Genomic DNA, 6,000 nt, shown 5'->3' on the forward strand with positions numbered 1-6,000 from the left:
TTTTTGTGGTGAGTTAAACAGCAACGATAATGAAGTCTGCTCCAACTGAGGCCTTCAGAAAATATTTTCTGCTGTCGAGGTTTATTCTTTCGGATACCTTATTTATCGTTGTTGTCGAGTACTCTAATAGTCTGTGTAATGTTAGGGCTAGCATTATATGTAGATTTTGGGTACTATTATAGTCTGTGTTATGTTAGGGTTAGCATTATATGTATATTTTAGGACAAGGCCAAAAAAAAAATTAACGTGGGGGTTTTGCATGTCGACTGTTGACGTAAGTTTTTGTGTATGACTTCTATTTTCGTAAGTTTTTAATTATGTGTGTGAGTATTAGAAAGTTGAAGTTTGTAACAGGTTTTGGTTTTTTAGGGTATTTGGGTGCTATAATGGTCTTTGTAATGTTAGGGTTATGCATTATACGTATATTTGAGTGAAAAAAAAAATTAACGTAGGGGTTTTTGCATGTGTACTGTTAACATATTATTTAGGGTTTGATTATATTTTGGTGAGCATTCAGTTATGTGTATGAGTATTAACTACTTTTGCTAGGTTTGTGTATGAGCACTTTCAATGTCGTTGAGTTCTGTGTATCGGTTAGATATTCAGTTTTTGTGTGTGAGTCAGGGGATGATCAGTTTCTGTGTATGAGTTAGAGCATGATCAATTTCTGTTTCATAATGATTCAATAATGTAGCATACTTTCTGTCAAGTGCACACCCATTTGCATGTTGTTTTGAGTGATTCTGTATGAGTGATAATCTTCTGTTTCTTTGCATGCATGCTGATCAACAATAATATTGCATACTGCCTTGTTTCTGTGTATGAAGAGTGTTGTTATTGTGTCATTGGGTAAGTTGCATGATTGTTACATAAACTGGGAAACCCAAGAGTGCAGTGCTACTGGCGCGAAAGAGAAGGTTACAAAAATTTTAATTCTCTCTAGTCTAACAAGGTTGTGTAATAGTGTTGCAAGTTGCAACAATGATTCAACAATAATGTAGCATACTTTCTGTCAAATACACACCCATTTGCATGTTGTTTTGAGTGATTCTGCATAAGTGATAATTTTCTGTTTCTTTGCATACATGTTAATCAACAATAATGTTGCATACTGCCTTGTTTCTGTGTATGAGGAGTGTTATTGTTGTGTCCTTGGGTAAGTTGCATGATTATTACATAAACTGGGAAACCCGAGAGTGCAGTGCTACTGGCGCGAAAGAGAAGGTTGCAAAAACTTTAATTCTCTCTAGTCTAACAAGGCTATGTAATAATGTTGTAAGTTGCAACAATGATTCAACAATAATGTAGCATACTTTCTGTCAAATACACACCCATTTTCATGTTGTTTTGAGTGATTCTGCATGAGCGATAGTCTTCTGTTTCTTTGCATACATGCTGATCAACAATAATGTTGCATACTGCCTTGTTTCTGTGCATGAGGAGTGTTGTTGTTGTGTCATTGGGTAAGTTGCATCATTATTACATAAGCTGGGAAACCCAAGAGTGCAGTGCTACTAGCACGAAAGAGAAGGTTGCAAAAACCTTAATTCTCTCTAGTCTAACAAGGGTGTGTAACAGTGTTGCAAGTTGCAACAATGATTCAACAATAATGTAGCATACTTTCTGTCAAATTCACACCCATTTGCATGTTGTTTTGAGTGATTCTACATGAGTGATAGTCTTCTGTTTCTTTGCATATATGTTGATCAACAATAATGTTGCATACTGCCTTGTTTCTGTGCATGAGGAGTGTTGTTGTTGTGTTATTGGGTAAGTTGCATCATTGTTACATAAGCTGGGAAACCCGAGAGTGCAGTGCTATTGACGCGAAAGAGAAGGTTGCAAAAACTTTAATTCTCTTTGGTCTAACAAGGCTGTGTAACAGTGTTGCAAGTTGCAACAATGATTCAACAATAATGTAGCATACTTTCTGTCAAATGCACACCCATTTGCATGTTGTTTTGAGTGATTCTGCATGAGTGATAGTCTTTTGTTTCTTTGCATACATGCTGATCAATAATAATGTTGCATACTACCTTGTTTCTGTGCATGAGGAATGTTGTTGTTGTGTCATTGGATAAGTTGCATCATTGTTACATAAGCTGGGAAACCCGAGAGTGCAGTGCTACTGGCGCAAAAGAGAAGGTTGCAAAAACTTTAATTCTCTTTGGTCTAACAAGGCTATGTAACAGTGTTGCAAGTTGCAACAATTATTCAACAATAATGTAGTATACTTTCTGTCAAATGCATACTCATTTGCATGTTGTTTTGAGTGATTCTACATGAGTAATAGTCTTCTGTTTCTTTGCATACATGTTGATTAACAATAATGTTCCATACTACCTTGTTTCTGTGTATGAGGAGTGTTATTGTTGTGTCATTAGGTAAGCTGCATCATTGTTACATAAGCTGGGATACTGTGTTTTTTATGCCTTCAGTCTCAAATTAATTGTTATTCTTTTAACTAATTCTGTGTTTTGTTAGGATGAGTTCTGCAAAGTTGTTCACTATTAAATTTGAAGCTTGTGGCATACCATCTGAAATAAGAAATGTTGATCCAGAAGAGTATAGCTTAATTGTGTTCATCAAGGATGTGAAGCAATGTATTGCAAATGAAAATGAGGAGGTGCAACTTTATCCGGGTGAACAGATAAAAGTAGAAGCAAGATCAGCTAATGGTGAGGGTAATTATATCATTGCCAATGATGAGGACATGATGTTTGTCTTTGAAGAGTATAGAAAAGCAGGTCAGCAAATTATTCAGATGTATGTTGAATTTATTCCAGTACAGAACAGATCTCCTCCACCTCTACTACCTTCACACAGTCAACCCAACACCCAACCAACAGAACCTAACTCACCCAACACCCAACCAACAGAGTCTAACTCACCCTACCCCTTCACAGCACTTGTACCAACAAGCTTGTCTGAAAGTTCTGATGAGGGAGAAGAATTTACCCAGCATGATAATGACTTTCATTGGAGTGATGCATCGCATGAAGATGAGACTGTTAGTCATGCTGAAGTTGAAATCAGGTCTGAATCTGTTGAGGATGATGATGAGACACGAGGACTTAATTATGAGTCTGACAATGGTGATGGGGAAAGTGATGACGAAAAAGATGATGGTGCTAGCAGATTAGCTAGGCATATGAAGGGAAAGGCTTTTAAGAAAAGTGCAGATGGGAAGATTTATTTTGAGGTTGGACATGTTTTCGATAGTGTTGAACATTTCAGGGGTGTGCTCAAAGATTACACGGTTGATCGTGGGTTTGCTACAAGAAAGATATACAATGAGAAGAGAAGAATAAAAGTTGTGTGTAGATCAAAAGGCTGTCTATTCCATCTCTATGCAGCTTTGATGGTAGATGGTCAATCCTACCGAATACGTCAGTACGAGCATACGCACACATGTCTCAGGGTGCATGATAACCCAGCTGCGAGTGCATCATGGGTAGCTAAGAAATTTGGCAGGTTTATAAGGTCACAAGAAGGGAGTAGCATTAAGCCTCTAGTTGCTCAGTTGGAGCAAGAGCATTTTTTACAGATAAATCATAGAAAATTGTATAGGGCTAAGAAAATTGCCACTGGTTTGCCAGCCAAGGAGTATGCAGAGTCGTATAACTGGCTGTTTAAATATTATCATATTGTGTTGATGACCAATGCAGGATCAAAAGCTACCCTAAAGGTAATTAGGGATGAAATTCCCTCAACACCACGTTTTCATCGCTTTTTTCTAAGTTTTGTTGCATAGAAGAAAGACTTTTTAAAGGGTTGTCGTCGTTTTATAGGAGTTGATGGATGCCATCTGAAGGGGCATTTTGGGAGAGTCGATATTCCCATTGGCAATCTGTGTTTGTGAAGTAGAAAACAATGATAGTTGGGGTTATTTCCTGGGGATGTTGAAAGAATTCATGGGTGATGTCTTGCCTATCACTTTTATGAGTGATAGGCAAAAGGGAATAATACATGTCTTGTAAACTCAGTGGCCTAATGCAAATAGTAGATTTTGTGCAAGACATGTATATATGAATTTCAGGAAAACTTTCCCTGGGGTACATCTTTGAAATCTGTTTTGGGTTATTTCTAGAGCATCAAATAAAGTGGATTTTCATTAGGCATTAAATAAAATGAAGGCAGTGGATGAAATTGCTTACAAGTGGGTAATTGACAATGAGTCAGATCAATGGTCTAGATTTAGCTTTGACACTGAAGCCAAATCTAACCATATCACAAATAATATGTCTAAAACATTTAATAATTGGCTTGGAAAAGATCGGGAGCTACCTATTCTCAATTTATTGGAGTTGTATCGAAGAACAATAATGAAGAGACTTCATAGTAGGCTGAAGGCAGGTACTGAATGGGTCACTCCATTACCCCCACTCGTTATTAAAAAATTGAACAAAAATATTGAGACAGCTCGAAATGTCTCTATTTCATATGTTGGACTGCAAGAGTTTGAGGTTATTGATATGAATGGTATTGCAAGTAAAACATACACCTTGAATTTAGACAAAAGAATCTGTGATTGTGGGATGTGGCAACTGTTTGGGATTCCTTGCCAACATGCAGTCTACTCAATATTGCACATGAATTTCCCTACCTTTGATAAGTTTGTAGATGACAGGTTACAAATTTCAGCATATATGAGAACATATGTTGAAATTATTCATCCTATTCTAGATAAGAGAACCTGACCAGAGGAATGTGAAGATAAGTTGTAGCCACCTGTTAGGTATGGCAAAACTGGCAGGCCCAAAAAGGCTAGGAGGAAAGACCCCACTGAAGAGAGAAAGAGAAAACCTGTGTCTACACTTAGGTGTAGTCACTGCCATGAATTGGGGCACAACAAAAGGTCTTGCCAACACAATCCAAACAATGCAAGAAGACCCAAAAAAAAGGTATCGCTTCTGTTTATATGTTAACATTCTGTTTGTTACTATTTTTTCTGTTTTATTAAACCTAATCATTTTTTTTCCCTTATATCATAGAAGAACAATCCCAACCATGGAAAGTCAGTTTGGTTCATCTTCTTCCTCACAGCATCCACAGTCATAGATGCAATGAATACTAGGGGTTTTGTTGAATATATGAAACTGGGGATTTCTCTTATGTAAATTTTTTGGATAATTGCTCAGTGAAATAATTCTGTGCATGTAAATTTTTTGGATAGCTCAGTGAAATGTTCTCTGCATGTAAATTCTTTGGATAGCTCAGTGAAATGTTCTCTACAGATCTATTTTCTGGATTAGTGCTCACTGAAGTATTCTGTGTTTGAGAGTGTTAATTTATGAATTAGTGCTTATAAGGAGTATTCTGTGTGTTGACAGTGTTGATATGAGGAGTATTCTGTGTGTTGACAGTGTTGATTTATGAATCAAAATGGTCTGTAATTGTATGCATTCCAGTACACAGCTATTTGCATTTCCAGGTTTCCAAGCAGGCCAGTATTAAGCAATGTATTACACAACTCATTGCATTTCATCACTTTCATAATCAAAGGCAGTTCCAAGCGAAAATTTGTAATTCAAACCCAAATTATGCATTGTTTTCAGGCCATAGAAGTTGCTGGTTAAATTTTGGAATATGAAAAATTGGTTAATTAACTAAGAGGTCATTTTGGTCTTTTTATTTAAGGGTTTTAGGTCATTTTAATGAAAAGGGTAATTATGTCTTTTGGCATGTAGGACATTTCTGTCATTTCAATTGAAAAGGGTAAAACAATCATTTACCCTTTTCTCTGACGGAAAGTGTTAAAGTTAACCATTGGTGGGTGGGCTTTTGGTGTTTCCGTAGTTAAAGGGTGGATATTTGAGAAAACAACAAACCTTGGGTGGGAAATAGTCGTTTGGCCTTATTTTGAAATCATAAATATTATTTTGTGTTTTATTATCATGTTCTCATTTCTTTCACTATTTTGTATATGTTATGACTAACTTGATTTTTAAATGAAAGGATATGGACTCTAAAATTAAAGTATTAACTTCAAAAGCTGAT

This window comes from Mangifera indica, unplaced genomic scaffold, assembly GCF_011075055.1.
Source record: "Mangifera indica cultivar Alphonso unplaced genomic scaffold, CATAS_Mindica_2.1 Un_0031, whole genome shotgun sequence".
NCBI lineage: Eukaryota > Viridiplantae > Streptophyta > Magnoliopsida > Sapindales > Anacardiaceae > Mangifera > Mangifera indica.